This window comes from Martes martes (genome assembly GCF_963455335.1).
Source record: "Martes martes genome assembly, chromosome: 1".
Lineage (NCBI taxonomy): Eukaryota > Metazoa > Chordata > Mammalia > Carnivora > Mustelidae > Martes > Martes martes.
In genome coordinates, this window is record NC_137888.1 from 214,660,855 (window position 1) to 214,678,626 (window position 17,772).

At 62.8% G+C, this 17,772-nt stretch overlaps 1 protein-coding gene across 1 annotated transcript in view; it reads right to left on the bottom strand.

Moving 5' to 3' along the window:
- The window catches only part of FSD1 (fibronectin type III and SPRY domain containing 1), a gene marked incomplete at both ends in the record, with an annotated part of 516,986 nt that overhangs the window by 253,069 nt on the left and 246,145 nt on the right, over nt 1-17,772 (bottom strand). The window lies entirely within an intron of this gene.

A 17,772-nucleotide genomic window follows, 5' to 3' on the forward strand; every position in this document is an offset into this window, starting at 1 on the left:
GAGTTGGGCCCGCGGACTCGGAGACGGCCTCCGTGGGTCTTTGGCCCTTGCTGTCGCCCCTCGAGACCGGGCTGGCCCAGTGGTGGGTTCTAGCCAACAGAGCACCGCCGAGGTGAGGCGGTCACTTCCCTCATCAGGCTCTGTAAGACTGTGGCTTCCGTCCTGCCAGCAGGCTCTCCGTGGCTGGCGCTGGTGGCCGGGAGCGGCCAGCAAGGAGCAAAGCCCAGCACCCGCATGAGCGGTCCCAGAAGCAGCCCCTTCCCCGGTGGAGCTGTTGGATAGGCCTCCGCTCTGGGGGCCCCTGGATCGCGACCTCCCGGACCCACCAAGCAGAGGACCCGGGTGAGCCACGCCTGGACTCCTGACCCCGGGGCCCGGACAGCAGGGGCGCTGTTTCCAGCCGCCGTGGGAGGTCCCGGGTCACACGGCCGTAGCTGACGGACACACGGAGGAGAGGGAGCTCCAGGCCCCGGTGGGTTTACTGAACAATTCACCAGCTCCTGCCCTTTGAGGCCGCGTGGTCTGCTTGCTGATGCTCCGTCCCGTCTTCTTTAAGGGCTGCGATTGGGATGCACGGTAGTGCCGGGCCGCCCTCTTCCTCCCGCCCCCAGGGGAGTGGCCCCCTGGGCAACTGCGCACACAGGGCTCCCCGCCATCTGGTTGGGCCTTGCCCAGAGTTGGGGCGTCACTGTGCCTGTTTGTTGGGGTGGGTTGGGGGCTGGACTGCGGGAGCCACGGATGGCGTTCCCCCACCAGGCAGGAGTGGGCCAGACCTGCCCACGGGTTGGCTCGGGTTTTGGCTGCTCGCGGGAGGGGAGGGTTTCAAGCTCGTGTTGGACTCAGAGCAAAGCTCTGATTGCCAAGCGACCTCGGGCAGGTTACGGCCTCCTGCAGAAGGCGGCCAGGCGGGCGCCTGGGTGGCTCAGTGGGTTGAAGCTGCTGCCTTCGGCTCGGGTCATGATCTCAGGGTCCTGGGATCGAGCCCCGCGTCGGGCTCTCTGCTCAGCGGGGGGCCTGCTTCCTCCCCTCTCTCTGCCTGCCTCTCTGCCTACTTGTGATCTGTCTGTCAAATAGATGAATAGAATTTAAAAAAAAAAAAAAAAAAAAAAGAAGGCGGCCAGGCATGGCATGGCGGTGAGTCCTCCTTCCCCACCGCCGACACCGTGAGGAGCCGGCGGGAGCTGGGGAGGGCCCTGTGGTCGGGACGTGTGGCGTTAGCGTAGGCATGGCAGCTGCTGGAAGCCGAGTTGGAGCTGGACGAGGCCGCCACCGCGCGTCCCCAGGGCGGCTCCGGTTCTCCCAGCGCGCCTCCCCCGGCGCCGGCTGCAGAGGGAGCGTGGGCCGGGCACGGGCGTCGCAGTCGTGAGGAGAGCCTCGCTGCCAGGCTCTGGAATCGAAGCTCTCACCCAGCGCCCTGCGGCTGCGCACGAGTCATTTCACGTCTCCGTGGCTCAGTGTCCCCTTCCGTGAAAAGGGCAGAACAGAATCAGCTGCCCCCAGGGTTGGTTTGGAAGATGAAACACATTGAGAGACGTAAAGTGCTTAAAACAGCGCTGGGCACAGTAGCCAAAAGGTGGACACAACCAGTGGCCACCGACTGATGGACGGATAAAGAAGGTGTGGTCCGTCCACACCCTGGTAGTGTTCCGCCTTAGGAAGGAGGGGACCCTGACCCCTGCCATGATGCGGAGGGACCCCGAGGACATGGCTCAGACCAGCCAGACCAGAAGGACACATCCCACAGGACCCCACTCCCAGGAGGAGTCCTGTCCACACAGAGAGGAGAGGGTGGGAGCCAGGGCTGGGGCAGGGGGTGGGGAGTCCGTGCTTCACAGGGACAGAGTCTCCGTGTGGGGAGATGGAAAGTTCTGGAGATAGAGGGTGGGGGTGGTCTCAGGACAGGGTGAGTGTGCTTCCCGCTGCTGAAAATGGGTAAGTTTGTTAACCCCTGCCCCACACCTTGCCCTGCACTCCTCTTCTCCCTGGCTGTTCCCGAGTGAGATCCTTTATAATCAGTGGATAATCTAGGAATTAGATACCCCATGAGCTGTTCTATCAAATTATTGACCCCAAGGAGGGCTGCTGGGAGCCCCAGTTTGAAAACCAGTCAGTCGGAAGTGTAAGAGGCTTGTACTTGGGATGGGGGCGGGTGTGTGGGGCAGAGCCCTGAGCCTGTGGGGTCAGCCCTGACCCCAGGCAGCCCCACACTTGGTGTCAGGAGCATCATGGGAGGAGAGAATAGAACCTTCTGTTAGATCCTGGTCAGCCGCAGAGGGGCCCCGGGTCCAGTTGACAGAAGTTAGATAATGGGGGGTGGGGGGAGACGCAGGGTGGCTCCTGGGGGTTGAAGTGTGTTGCAAACAAAGACGGCAGCTCCTAAACCCTGGGACCTGGGGACGGGACCTCATTTGAAAGCAGGGCGTTCACAGAGGTCATGGGCATAGACGAGGTGGGACAGCAGAGCCAGTGGCAGGCGTCCCAAGGAGGCCCTGTGAAGGCGATGGTGAGAGTGGGGTGGAGATCGGAGCTGTGCCCATGTCTGCAGCGCGGGTGGGAGGGGGTGGGGGTGGGGGGTGGGGAGCCAAGGCTCCCCTGGCGCCCGGAGGGCCACACGGGGCCGGCCCCACCTGTATTTCAGACTTCTGACCCCAGAACAGCAGGGGTCAGGGCGGGGCACCCACGGAGCATCTCCCAAGTGGCCCTGGTGCTGGTTTCTCCAGTCGGCTGGTACTGGCCGTTTCCAGCCCCCGACTCCCTCAGGCCGGGAGCCCTCAGTGCTGTGATTTCCGGGCTGAGGACACGTCCTCTGCTGGCCCCCAGCCGAGCCCCTGCCTTGCCACCCTGGCCGACTCGGGCCCGGCGGGCTCCCACCAGCAGGATGAGGCACGGTGGGCAGCGGGCAGCCCTGCCAGGAAGTTCCCCACAAGGGCGAAAAGCCGCTGGGCCAGGCTGGCGGCCAGCAGAGAAGAGGGTGGAGAGGGGCTGGGACGCAGGGTGAGGCAGAGGAGGGGGCCCCAGGGCCCACGTGGGGCAGATGGCTTCAGGGACCCCGTGGGCAGGGGCTTGCACTGCGTTGGGTGGGGGCAGGGACGTCCGCAGCTCCCTTGCCTTGTGGGCAATCGTGCCTCTTCTTTTAGGCAGTTTTGTCTGGGGAGGGGGCTGTCCCTCTTTGGAAGGCAGTGGGCACGGCCTTCCCTCCCGAGCGAGGCAGGCTGGGGCTGGACCTCAGTTGGCTCTGCCTCCCCTTCCTGGGGTGTCCGGAGAGCCCCTGTCCCCTGCCGAGCCTCGGTTCCCAGCTGCCGCGGCTCGAAATGCTTAGGACGCGCAGGCAGCTGTGGGCGGCCACGCAGGCAACCCCGGGGGGCTTCAGCCCGGCCGTGTGTCGTGGACGGTGGAACTCCGGTGGGCACGCAGCAACCTGGCCCTGGGAGCCCCGGCGGGGTGGGGACAGAAGTGTGGGCTGTGAGGGGCGCCTGGGTGGCTCAGTGGGTTGAAGCCTCTGCCTTTGGCTCAGGTCGTGATCTCAGGGTCCTGGGATCGAGCCCCACGTCGGGCTCTCTGCTCAGCAGGGAGCCTGCTTCCCCCCTCTCTCTCTGTCTGCCTCTCTGCCTACTTGTGATCTGTCAAATAAATAAATAAAATCTTAAAAAAAAAAAAAAAGTGCGGGCTTTGGCTGGCTGTTGACCTGTGGGCCAGTGGGTCAGGGGCTTGGGTTTAAATCCACTCCTTGTCACCCCGTTAGGGTGGGCGTCACCCCGTTAGGGTGGGCGTCCCGCCGTGGGGTGGGGGGATAGAGGGCCCACCCCCCTGACAGCATTGGATAGTGGGTGGATGAGACCCGAAGCCATTTATTTGTCACACGGAGTCACAGCCTGGGGGAGCAGGAGCCCACAGGCCCCTCGGGCCACGCGGGGGATGCACTCGGGGACAGGGGCAGCGGGAGGCGGGCTTCGCGGCGCCGGCCCTGGTTCTGGGGAGGGTGAGGTTGGCTTGTCGGAGTGATCCTGAGGCTGCCGGGACAGAAGCAGGAGCTGTGACCCGCCCCGGGGAGGGGGCTGGGGGCTCACCTGCGGCAGGTGCTGAGGGCGGCCCATGGGGTACAGCCCTCATGCCTGCCCCCCAGCCTGGGACGCGCCCTGTTCTCTGCAGGTGAATCAGGGGGTTCAGGCACAGCCCCGTCAGGCTCCGGGCTGGCGGCCGACACGCCTCCTCTCTGCTGCGCCGTCCGCCCTCCCTCAGGGACCACGGGCCCAACTGTCCTCCGGGGCGGCAGCCAAGGGTGGGTGACAGGGGTGTTGGGGGCGGCGTGAGTCTTGTTAGATCCAGGGGTGGGGAGCCATCGGGGGTGTAGGAATTGGGACCCCATGCTGGGTCTGGCGAGCGCTGCCCCCTCTCGTAGGTCAGCGACCAGCTGCTCGCCCCGTGCCCCGGCCCGGGGGTTGCGAGCAGGTGCCGGGGGGAGAAGGGCTGGGGCGGCCACGTCCACGAGGCCATGCTCCCGACCACACTGGGTGCAGGTGTGGATAACCCGGGCAGCCCCTGGAGAGTCGCCCCGCCCAGCCGCCTGCAAAGCGAGCCCCAGGGTGGGGTTCAAGCGACCTCACGCGAGGGACATCTGAGACACCCGCTCGACAGGACCGAGCCAGGGACCTCCTGCCCGGGCCGGGAGTCGCCAGACGCAGGTGTCTCAGGGCGAGCTGCCCGTGGCGCCGCTTTCCCTGGCGGAGTGAGCTGGAGTTGAGGTCAGGACTTCCTCCCCGTCCCGTGCCGGCAACCCCTGCCCCCAGGCCCCCTGGTGTCCCCCACCCACCCCACCCCCAGGATTCATATGGAGGCGGGACTTACCCTCCCGGCCTGAGTCAGCTGCTTCACCCCTGCCACCCCGCCCCCTCCCCGGACTCAGCTGCTTCTGACACTTTCAGATGCCGGAGAGGCTTAAAGGGGACAGGGAGGTGATGAGGCCATTTCTTGGGCCTCCTGGGTCTCCCCAGAAGGCCCTGGCAGACCTGGGGGGAACTGGGAGGTCGCAGAGGTCCTGTGGTCTTCTGTCCCCATCCGCTTGCTCTTACTGCCGGCCCCGGCAGCCCCAAGGACGCCCCCACTGGGGCCTGGCGGCTGGAAGGATGGCGAGAGGCCGGGTGGAGAGCTGTAGGGTGACCGCTCTGGCCCCGTGGGGACGGTGGTGGAGTGGGGGAGCCGGCTGAGTGTTCCCTGATGTGAGCGACACACTTGGGGTATCAGAGTGTGCTAGGATAGAACAGGGGGGCGGGGCCGGGAGCGGCACCGCGGTGGGGGGCACGAGAAGGAACGGCTTGAGGAGGGCCCTCCAGGGACTCCGCGGGGGTCCTGGGAAACCAGAGGACGGGGGGGGGGTCTCCTCCCAGGGCAGGGGGCACCCAGAGGTGACGGGGTTCTGCTGCTGGCCCCAGGCACAGGGCATTGGACCCTGCCTGGGGCCCTGGCGCTCCAATGCTCCAACCTGGCCTGGAGCCCCGTCTCCATGTTTTGTGCCCGACTGCAGGCAGAAAGCCCACCGCCCCGGCCTCAGTTTCCCCTTCTGCAAGACAGGGATACGCTGTACCTGTTGGAGGGGGTGGCACAGAGAGTGACGTGCCCTCCTGAATGCCAGGCAGGGGTCTAGCTGGAGACAGTAGTGTCCCGAAGCTCACAGGGTGGCCTGAGGGTGGGCAGGGCTGGGGCTCCTCAGCATGGCCACATGAGACCCCCCTGAGCTCACAGGGGAGGGCAGTGAGGCATGAACACGGCACGTCACCTGCCTGGGGACATCTCACCAGCAGTTGGCCGAGGCGACTGGATTCGGAGCCGCACGTGCCCGCTCTGGGCTGCCCCAGCTCAGGGTGCCCCGTCCTGGGCCTCGGCAGGGAGAGCCCTGGGCACCGACTGAGGCCTGCACCTGAGGGGTGCCCGCTGGGCACGGGAGGGGAGCAGCGGGTTTGTCTGAGGGTCTGTCCGGGGAAGGCAGGTGCTGCAGGAGAGGGCCGGGCTCGTCAGACGGACGTCAGCACCCTGCCCGGATCCGCCCAGCCGGGGCCGTGCTGGTTTCAGAGGAAGAGACAACCCTTCCCGGGGACGCGCAGAAGGCCAGATGGCCAGATGGGGGGAGCATCCTGGCCCCACCGTCTGTGCCGGCAAAGGCCGTGGGGTCGGCGTTGGACAGACTGGAGTTCATATCTCGGTTCTGCTGGGCGATCTGGGCGGTGTGATCCCCTCTCTGAGCCCTGGAGAGTTGGGTCACGGGATAATCTGACCTACTGAGGTCCTGGCCCTCGATCGAGGTGACTGACTGGCCAAGTATGCCAGGAGAGGGAACTTTCAGCCCTGAAACCGGGAAAGTTCTGGGCAAATTGGGATGAGGAGGTCACCTTACTGCCTCTGTTGCCATCGTTTTGAACTGTAGTAAGACACACACGACGCGAGACGTACCCCTTGAACCGTCTCTACGTGCACAGCCCAGGGACATCAAGCGCGCTCACACCGCCGTCCAGCCTCCCGCCCCACCTGTCTCCAGAACTTTCTCTCTTTTTTAGTTTATTTTCTTAAAGATTTTATTTATTTGACACAGAGAGAGAGAGAGAGAGCTAGAGAGGGAGCACAAGCAGGGGGAGGGAGAAGCAGGCTCCTCACTGAGCAGAGAGCCCGATGCGGGACTCGAACCCAGGACCCTGGGGTCATGACCTGAGCCGAAGGCAGACGCTGAACGACTGAGCCAGCCAGGCGGCAACCCCCCCCCCCAATTTTTTTTTTCCTGTATATTTGCGGGGTGGGACCACTGTCAGCGTCGTCCATTTTATTCCTCCTGAAAAAGCAGGCCCGTCCCCAGCCCCCCCAGTACCCAGGAACCCACTTCCTGTCCCCGGGTTTGCAGGTCCGCTTCCTCCGAGGACTCCGCTCAGCCGTCTCCTCCCCGTGTCCTCCCCATGGGTGCTCCTGTCCTGAGTCCTCGCCTGCAAGGACACACGGCACGTGGGCTCAGGACCCACCCACCCTCGTGAACTCACTTATTTTTTAAGGATTTTATTTTTAAGGCATCCCTCCCCCCCCACCGTGGGGCTTGAACTCACCACCCTGGGATCCAGAGTTGCTCGCTCCTCTGACGAAGCCGGCCGCCCCCTCCTCCCCGCCGCCCCCCTGGCTTCACTTTAATTTAACCCCCTCCAGGTACAGTCACATTCTGAGCATGTTGGGGCTTCAAGATACGAATTTGGGGGGACACGGTGGAGTTCATACAAGTGTCTTTTGAAAGGTTTTGATTTTGTCTGTTTGACGTGAGGACTTTACAAATTCAAATCCCACTCAAGCGTCCAAGTTTGCAGGGTCCCGAGCTGTTAGGCGCACGGCACGTGCGTGGCCAGCGGGCTCGGGGGCCCGGTTCCTCCTGACCCTGACCCACAGGCCTTCCCGCCTTTTGTCTGTGGCCCCAGGGAGGGGGCTGGACATACGGTGACCCAGCGCAGCCCCTCCCTGGGTGCCTGGTTCTCAAAGATCTCCAGGGACGCAGGACTTCCGGTGCTGAGACTGGGAATGTCCTGACAAGTTGGGAAGGTCGGTCACCCTACCTGGACGGCGTCTTCGTGTCAGGGGTGAGGGTGGCCACAAGGCCAAGTGCATGGGGTCCTCCCAGCCCCACTGCCCTCCGCCTATCCACCCGTCCGTCGTCCACTTAGCTCCTCCTCGTCTGTGTCCGGCTCTGCGATGGGTCTGGGGGCCCCAGGACGAAGAAGGGCAGCGGGGGTTTTGCTAAGTTGCATGAGTTCTGGGGGCAGGAAGGCTGTGTTTAGAAGGGGCGGCGGCGGCCAAGTGGGCCTGCCAGTCTGGGGCGGGAGAAGTGAGCGGTTTCCCAGGGGAAAGTCACATAAAATCAGACGTTTTTAAGTGAACAACTCCCTGGCATTTGGTGCATCCCCTAGAACTGTATCTGAGTTCTAGGACATTCTGTTACCCCAAAAAGAAACCCCGTCAGCCGTCAGCGCCCCCTTCCCCAGCCCCCAGCCCCCACGAGCCTCCTTCCTGTCCAGGGATGAGCCTTTCCATAAGTTCGCTCGCCCAGGGAGGTGGGCAGGCTCCTGAGTCCGAAGGAAGCCGACCCGCGAGTCACACCGCTGGACCGGAATGGCCTCCGGGGTACCGGCAAGAGGCACGGGCGGTGGGACTGCAGGAGGGACTTCCAGGTCTCCCAGATGGGGAGGGGCAGGCCGCGTGCCTCAGGGGCTGACCCGCTTCCGTGCCGTTGGTCTCCAACTCCTGTTTGTGCTCCGGGTACACGGGGGGGCCCTTGCAGGGGTTGAAGGGACCCGGGACAGCGGGGAGGGAGATGGGCAGGGATGAATGACAGCCACATCGCCCAAGGGTGGTGCTGGGAGCAAAGCCCGGGGGACGTGAACGAGGTCAGGGACGGCGCCACCACGGAGAGAGGGGACCCCACCGAGTCGGGCGCCCCTGGGCTTCGGGCTGCTGGGACAGAGCGCGCGTCCAGCTACTTGCCTGCTGGCCGCCAGCCTGTGGCCTCAGGATGGCCGCGTGCCCCGCGGGCGCTACTCGGAGCGGGACGCGTAGGCATCAAACACGAGGAAGAGAATGGGGGACATATTTGCAGTTCATAGATCAGCAAAGGGCTGAGCGACCGGAGGGTAGAAAGGGCTCTCGCAGCTCGGCGACAGAAAGACAGGATCCAGCCTGAAAATGAGTGAGGGACGTGAACGGACCCTTCTCCGCAGAAGACGTCCGAGCGCAGATGCTCCCCTCACTGGTCCTGAGGGAATCGCGGCTCGAAATCCATACCCACGAGGACGGCTGGTGTAGCAAGGGCTGGCGAGGAGGGGGACAGACGGAAACCCTGGTGCGTGGCCGGTGGGCGCGGACGGTGCGGCAGCCGCCGTGGGGGCAGTCTGGCCGCTCCTCGGAACACCGAGCCGAGGATTCCCACGGGGCCCAGGATTCCGTGTCTCCACTGTCTGCGCAAGAGAAAGGGGGTCCGATGTCCCTATAGGCTTGGACCTGAGTGTGCAAAGCAGGAGGCATAGTTGTGACCGAGGGACACGCCCCGAATGTCGGTCAGCTGATGAACGGATCCACACACTGTGTCCCCCACGCACGGGCAGGTCACCCGGCCGGGAACAGGGGCGAGGTGCCCCCACGTGCGGCCCCGGGGACGGGCCCGAGCCCATGACGCTCAGGGAGGGACCCAGACACAGAAGGCCACACGGGGTGTGAGTCCACGCGTGTGACGCGCCCAGACCAAGTCCCTCCACGGACGGGAAGGGGGCATGTGGGGGCTGGGGCTTGAGGGGAAGGGGGAGATGACAGCTGATGGGGATGGGGCTGCTTTGTGGGCTGACGAGGAAGTTGGGGAACTGGACAGAGGTGGCGGCCGCGCAGCGTTGGGAATGCCCTAAGTGCCACCGAATCGCCCACTTTCACATGGTCAGCTGTGTGTTAGGTAAATTTCAACTCCGTTGCAGAAAAAAGCTGAGAATCTTTCCGGTTTGATCAGAGAGACAGGACCTGTGCGGACAGCAGGAGGGTCGTGGGGATTTCAGAAGGTGAGTTGTTCCCCTTTGTCCTCGATTCCAGCCAAATCCACTCTTCTGTCTTTGCACTCCGAATGGACCTTTTGCCCGTGCATGATTTTGACCTTGAGGACGACCTGATAGGGTCTCAGGGACCACCCCCGCCTCCTGCCCCAGGGAGTCCCTGACACACTTAGCGAACCGCTGGTTAAGGACCCTGCCACTGACCAGCTAGGGAGTCCGGCCCTACTCTCGACTCTCTGGGCCTTGCTGTCCTCATCTTCATGGCGGGAGGCAGAGGGAGGCTCTCTTTGGGTTTGAGCCCCCTCCTCCAGGAGGTTTTGTGAAGGGAGTTGGGGAGAGACAGAGAGGGGGAGGATGCCCTGCCCCTACTTATCATTACCCTTCCCCTCTGCTACCAGAGCTGCTGCCCCAGGACCTTTGCATGTGCTATATTTGCTTCCTTGAACCCTTCATCTTTTTTTTTTTTTCCCAGTGCAAAAAAGGGCTTATTACATCACAGGGACAGGACCCACAGGCAGAAGGAGCTTCCAGAACCCCTTAGGTCTTATCTAAGTCTCCTCCCTGTGGCCTACTTTGCCTAAGCCATTGTGTGTCAGCTTGGACGTCCCCGCCTCCAGGAAGTCTTTCTTCTTCCTTCATCCCCTCCCTCTACACAGGGAGTGTCAGGTGTATCTTGTTCTCCGCTGTGTCCCCCTCCCCAATAAGGCAGAGGCCACAAAAGACAGGGACCCCTTAAATGGTAGGGAAGGAATTAGAGAAAGAGGAACGATGGCAGGTCGTTGAATCGAGCCACTCGGTGGAACAAATGGGGAAACCAAGGCCACGAGTGAGCGGAAGCTGTTAGAACCGAAGACAGGGCCCCTGGCCGTGGTCTCCAGAGGCCTTCACAGCCGCCGCTCCCCAGCTCCAGGATCCTGTCCCTTCCTGGCTCACGAGGAGGCCCCTGGAGGCCGAGCCAGGACTCCCAGAGAGGTGCAGGGTTTTAAGTTAAGGACCTGAGCAGGGGTGGGTCTCCTGGACTTTATACTCTCTCGTGGGCCCCACACGTGGTCGGTCACAAGTCCTCCCCACTGCCCCGGACGGAGACCATCTCCTCCGAGCTCCTTTCCGACGGGTCTCACCCTGGAGCTCCGCCCGAGGAGCCCGATTTCAGCACGAATCCTGCCAAGGCGGTTTAGCCAGAACCTCCCCGCCACCCCGACCCATAGCTCCTCTCAGCGACTCTCCATCCATCGAGCCGGCTCCCTTCAGCTGTAAAGCCACGCGTGTCCCCTGATGCGACACTAAGGTCTCCCCCGCTGTGGTGGCCTGTGTGCCCCCATGACTTCCGTGACCTCCCTGCCCTGATTCCGCCGGCAGGACCCCAGTGGCCGAGACAGCCGAGGGACACAGAGAGCCTGCCACCGGGTCAGCTAGTCATAAAGGACCCCCCGCATGGCTCCAGCTGGGACTGACCTGATGCAGAGGTTAGGAGAGGTCGCAGGCGCCGTGACCACCACTTGGAAGGCAGCCGCCAGGGACGGTGTGAACAGGGGACCCCACCTGTGTCCTCCCACCTCCAGCCCCTTCTGGGCCTCTGTTTCCTTGACCGCCAGCGTGGCTGCCCGTGACCCCCGAGCTCCCTCCGGCGCCTGGCGGGTGGCCAGGCGGGGAAGTTGGTTCCGGGGTGCGGCCTCTGACCCCATTCCAGCGGCAAGAACTTCCTGGGATCCTCCTCGCGGGGCACGAAGCCCAGAGCACAGGTGACAGTGACATGCCCAGACAGGGCGCCTCCTGGAGGCCTGGTGTCCACTCGCCTGGCACACAGTGCGACCCACCTGTCCCCAGACAAGCCCACAGGTCAAGTGTTCGATTCCTTTATGTGAAACGTCCAGAACAGGCAAATCCACAGAAAATAGGTTAGTGAGTGCCGGGGCCTCAGGGGGTGACTGCTCCTGGGGACAGGGTTTCCCTTTGGTGGAGATGGAATGTTCTGGAACTAGATAGTAGTGATGGTTGCGCAATGTCTTGAAAGTTCTAAATGCCACCAATGGTAAATTTAGAAGAGGGAGAGAGACCAGGTCCGCACCGAGCTCTGGGTCCCAGGAACACCAGTGCCGCTGACCCGGCCCCCGCGCCTTTCCCGGGGCCGGGTCCTCTGCTGGGGACGCCCTCCACCCATCTGCTGGCCGGGCTGGCTGCTGCTTCCCCATCGGGTCTCCGATCAGAGAGGACCCCTCTTTCCGGGGCAGGGCCTGCCCCCTCGTCCCCGTCCCCAGGGAGACCCTGTTTCCCTGGGTCAAGCTCCCCCCACCCCCCCCCAGGCTGGGAGCCGCAGGGAGGCCCAGGACCCCGTGGGACCCCCAGAGCTGGCAGATGAAGGGAGGTTCATCTCCGTCCCAGCTCCCACCGCACAGCTCCTAAACCCTCGGGACTTCCTAGGTGAGAAGAGGGAGGACAGTTGTCCTCGGTTCCTGGTTCCTGAATCGAATCCCTGAATCGAATCGGGTCCAGAGTGCTCGAGGGGAAGGCGGCGTCTTTTTTGCTGTTTGTGACACGCCCTTTACCCACCCCTGCGTTTCTGCAAGTGGGGGGACCTTGGAAAGCTACGGCCACAGGCTGGGGGTGGGGCTCATCACCGGAGGTCAGCGGTTAACCAGCCACGCCTGCGAGAGGACGCCTCTGGTGGGTGGCGGGGACGCGCCCCTCGCACATGCCCCGGCCCCCTCCCCCCGCCCCCATCTCTTGGCTGGCTGTTCCTGGGTCAGATCCTTTGTCATGGTCAGGTAAAAAGCACAGAAACCTTCTAGAGTTCTGCAAATTGCTGGGGGAAGGTTGAGGGAACGCCTGATTTTTGGCCACTTGGGACAGAAGCGCAGGGGAACTGGGGGCCCGCTCCTGGGGACTGGCACCTGAGGCGGGGCCCGCGCCCTCGCACTGTGAGGTCCGCATGACTCCACCGGGAGCCGGAGAGTGGCTCGTGGGGACCCCTCCCCCCGGCCTGGCGTGGGAAGTGTTGGTGCGAGTGTGGACAGTCTTCTCGTTCAGTCATGGTGGTAGTAACATAGACAGATCGTTAAATTATTACTACTACTACCTGGTGACTAGGTTTGATTCCAGGGAGGACTGGGAGGTCACCCGAGGCACCTGCTGGTCGCGCACGGTCGCCCGAGGCTGCCCAAGGTCACCTGAGGCCACCCGCCCGAGGTCGCCAGGTGGGAGTTCGGGCCGGTTCGTCGGCTCCCAGCCCAAGGCCAGCACCACAGCTCAGGGAAGCGGACCGATGAAACGCACCCCCCTTCTCAGTTATCCCCTCTTTATTTCCACATAAAAATCCCCGAAGCTCGTGGAGATGACGTTTGAACATCACGACAGTAATCATAACGGATCGTTTCTAAAAACCACAAAACTGGCCGTCGTTATGGGCGTGTGACCTACGACTTAGGACGCATCCCATGTGTCCCGGGAGGAAAACCCGGCGTCCCTTTCCGAGGAGGTCCGGGATCCGCTGGCGTTTTGACCACGACTGCCCTGGAGACACCGCCGTTCGCGAAGCCACTTCTGACACGCGGGCAGCAGGCGGCCCGGACGCAGCGGCCCCGTCTGCATGGAGCTGTGTGCTGGGACTTCTCGAGCCTGGGGACAGTCCCCCCACCCCGGCGTCTCTCTTGATCCCGGAGAGGCTGCCGCGGCCGAGCTGGGTCCTGGGTCCCACTTGCCCATCGTCTGTGGCTGCTGGTGGTCCGGAGCCACGCTGGGCCCGTAGTGGTTTCGTGTGCCGCCGCAGGCTCCTCTGGGGTGGGGGTGGGGGGCGGGGGTCTGCCGCTTCCTGTCCTAATGTCACCTCCCTGGGTGCTCGGTAACCGCGGCACGGGGTGGGACGCCTCAGTTCCTGTCCCTTAGCGTGCGGCCAGGCTCCAGCTCTGGGGCGCATGTGTTGATCCGGGGAGGGACAGCCACCAGGCCCGGGTCTGGGCCAGGCCACAGGCAGACGGGCAGCGGGGGGCCTCTCAGAGGGCAGCCTGGAGAGGCCACCCGCCAGCCTCTGCTGCCTTGGGCTGCAGGTGACACCCCTGGGCCTGGAACATGGTCCTGTCCCCTGGTCGGGAAACAGGGCAGAAACACACATTTAATCCCGCCCCCCACGCAGGCCCCCAGCGTCCCCGCCTTCCGGGGGCAGGGCTGTGACCCGGAAGATGCAGGCCTAATCTTGCCCAGAAACTCGGCATTTTCCAACGCGGGGGGGCAGCTCCCCAGTGTTCCCCAGGGTTCGTGGTGGGTCAGTTCCTGGACGCGCAGGGCAGGGCCCTCTCCCGCGCAACAAAACGCTGGGCATTCCTTTCCCTCAGCACCAAACACCACCGGCTCCCTCCCGCCCTTGGAATAACCCCAAACACCAGCGTCCCAGGTCGAGGAGCATTTGACTTGACCACTGAGGCCGAGAACCTCACACTCAGCACAATCTCGGCCACCAAGAAGCCGGCTACAGAGCCAGGAGGGACCCGGAGAAGGTGCCCCGTCGACTCTCGCTGAGATTTATATAAATAGAGACTCGAAGATCAGAGGGGGCTGCACAGGACCACAGTTTGCAAGCACTTCCCAGCCTCCTCTTAAATGCCTCCACGGATGGGGAACTCACTACCTCTAGCAGCCACCTGACCGGTGTTTGGGCCGCGTCAGAAAAGTCTGTCTTTTGTCCAAGGTGAATTGTCCTCCTTTGACGCGGGTCCCCACGGCATCCAGGCCACAGGGACTTCCTTTCCCAAGTGCACTTCCGACTACCCAAACCTGTAATACCCTGTATCTTCTTTCCTGCAGTTCAGAGCCCACTGCCCTTGGCGGGAGCCTGAGGGGCGCGTCCCAACCCTGCACTGGGGGGGGATCAGGCAAGTGGGGACACCACTCCCTCAGTAGGAGGTATTGACCAGGACTGCCGTGGGGTGTGGCATCCATGTTAGACGGGCTTGAGAATGTTCTAGAAAGGGAGGGGCGGTAATTACCGGCAGCTCACTGCTGCCGCGGGCGCCGATGCTCCCAGGAAGGGGAGTGCTGTACGAGACGGGGTGGGGGGGAGCCGGTCAGATGAAAACCCACGAGGTGAAGGACGGGAGGTCCCGGGGGGCACGGCACTGCTGGGGGCGGAGCTTCCAAGCCTGATGCCCAGAGCGGCAGGGGCTGTTCTGGGAGAAAAGGCACAAGAACGAGTCCAGATCCGGCCAGGGAGCTGGTGGGCGTCGGTGGCTCCAACGTGGGCCCGCTGACAAGCAAGAGAAGGGTCTCGAGTCGGGACCGTGTGCAGTGGGAGGGGACTCTGAAGCCGTCCAGGACACCCGGGCCGTGCCCTGAGCTGCTTGCCCTTGGCTGTGAGCTCACCGGCGTGGAAGGGCGGAGGGCTGAGAGCCGGGTCCTTTTCTGGAACACACGAAGACTGCGTTGTTTAAAAAAAAAAAAATTTCAAGCAGCTAAAAAGGATGCTGGGTTTCAGAGATGGGCGGAGGAGACTGACATCCTCCCACGACAGGGACGTAGGACGAGGCGGGGATGAGGTCCAGGGCCGGAGGACGTCTGACAGAGGTTTCTTGGCATCTGGAATCTTCTTTCTTGTCCTTCTATGTGTCCTTGTCACCTCAGGACAGGCTAGAGAGGGATAAACACGGGTCAGGTCATTATTATTGCTTTTAAAGCCGTGGCCGTGTGTGGAATCCGAGAGCACGGTGGAATCTGGCTTTGGGGGGTCCTCGGCACAGAGAGCGGTACTGCCGTCTGCCCCCCACTCTCTCTTCGCCATAGCAGAATGGGCCTGGGGCCGGCGCCTCTGGGCAGACCAGCGGGAAGTTTCAAAGCAGCCTTTTGTCCTTCATGCCTCCATCTGCCATCTGCACACCTACCATCTGTCCGTCTGTCCATCTACCCGTTGCTTCCTACAGTTTCTTCTCTTGTGTCTTTATTTTATGTTTGAAGATTTTATTTATTCATTTGTAGAGAGAGATAGGGGGAGGGGAGCGGCACGGGGGGAAGGAGAGGGACACGCAGACCCTGTGTCAAGCAAGGAGCCCGATGCGGGGCTCGATCTCACGATCCCGAGATCATGACCTGAGCCGAGATCAAGAGTCGGACGCTTCCCCCACTGGGCCACCCTGGTGCTCCTGTCTTTAATACGTTTACACATCCTTAGTTCACCAACCCCTCCTGGGCTTCCCAGGAGGGCCTGACTCTGCCATTTGCTGTACCCGCGGGCTTTCTCTCATGGTGCGTGACTTCCTTGCCTGTTCTGTGAGTGTGGACGGGAACCCCCCCCGGGAGGACAGGGCTTGAGACGGTCTCGGGGCTGCACTGAGAACACGTTTCCACTTAGCGTGCCCAGGGCGGTGCTGGTCGAAGACCATGTTCGATGTTTCTCTCTCTGCTTGGGGCTTCCCGGGTCGAGTGGGGGGTATTAAGGCGGATGGTTGGGCCATGTCCGATTCGGGGGAGAGGGTGTGGTCAAGGATTAGCCCTTAACACTGCACATTCCAAAGGAAGGGGCAGCCGGCTGAGTCCTAGATCCCGAGAGGTAACCCAGTCCTTGGAGTGCCCAGCCGGGCGAGAGGGTCTCTGTTTACCTGGGGACCTTGGGTCATGTGAGAGAGTCTGTGCTGACAGTGTGATTTGGGGGGGGTGGGGATCAGCCCGACCTCTGGGGGGTGATTAGCCATGCCTAAGGGACTGCCCCCACAAATGCCCTGGACGCCAAGATGCGGGGGAGTCCAGGGATTGGAAACGTGGCCTGCATATTGCCACAGGCTGCTGGGAGAACCGGGGGCTGTCTGCTAAGTCCCTGGCAGGCGACAGCTGGAGGTTCACCCCTGGTGTCTCTGGGCCCTGGCATCACGCACCTGCGCTCACTGCTGATCCTCCCTCCACTGCATCAAACCACAATTGTGGGGCGCCTGGGGGGCTCAGTCGGTGAAGCGTCTGCTTGGCTCAGGTCAGATCCCAGGGCCCTGGGATCCAGTCCCCGCATCGGGCTCCCTGCTCCGCGGGGAGCCTGCTTCTCCCTCTGCCTCTGCCTGCCGCACCCCCTGCTTGTGTGCGCATGCTCTCTCTCTCTCAAATAAATGAGTAAAATCTTTAAAAAAAAAAAATTCTGAAAAACCCCCAACCAGCCACAATTGTAAGCACTACAGCTTCGCCGAGTTCTGTGGGTCCATCCAGCAAAGCTGAACTTGAGGGCGGTCTCCATGACCCCCAACCCACAGAGGGGTGTCTCCTGGCATCTGGAGCCGGTGGGGACCCTGAGACAGGCCGCGGGCCAACGGTGTCCCTGTGGCTGAGTAGGAAAGCCTGGGCTTGGGGCACCCGGCTGGCTCAGTCCGTAGAGCATAGGACTCTCAGTCTCAGGGTCGGGGGTTCAAGCTCCACGTTGGGCTCATTGGAGCCTACTTAAAATTAAAATTAAAATTAAAATTAAAAGTAGGTAGCCCAGGCTTTATGGGACCTGGCTGCGGGCGGGGGTCTCAGTCAGGGCCGCCACCTGGCTTAGCTCTGGGGCCTCGTGGCGATGGCGCCCCCTGGAGGTGTGCAGGGACAGGCTGCCTGCCGCAGCGGAGACCCTGGAGTCCTGGGAGCCGACGCCTCTCTGGCTCCCCGGTACAGCGGCCCTCGACCCCAGTGAATCGTGGGGCCACTCTCCCGCAGTGGAGACCTCTCCGCCAGGACATCTGGACAAACAGACACCAAGAAAGCTCTGCTTCCCACTCACCTCGTCTCCTGGTCTTCTGTGCCCGGAGCAGACCTGTGGAAGAGAGACGTCTTAGCACGATTTGCCCATCTGGGAAGCCTCGGCATCCGGCCGTGAGCCCCGCGGGAGCAGGACACGGAGGGCAGATGCCGGGCGGGGGCGGTGCTGGGTGGTGGGGAGAGGGAGGGCCCGAGCCAGGCTGGGCTTTCCACCCACGCCACGCCGAGGTGCCAGAGAGGACTTACGGTGGCATTTGCTGGGTGTGAAAAAAGAAAAGGGGGGGATGGGAGCAACAGCTTAATGGGTGTGGGGTCCCCATGCGGTGACGGGACATTCTGGACCTAGAGACGGGCGCAGGATGCACAGCTCTGCCCGTGCCCCAGAGGTCCCCGGAATGTGCACTTAAAAAACGGAAGAAGCCCCGGGAGAGGGCTTTTACACCTTACCAGCTGTTAGTTAGTTAGTTACTTAGTTTACTTATTTATTTTTAAAAGATTTTATTTATTTATTTGACAGAGACAG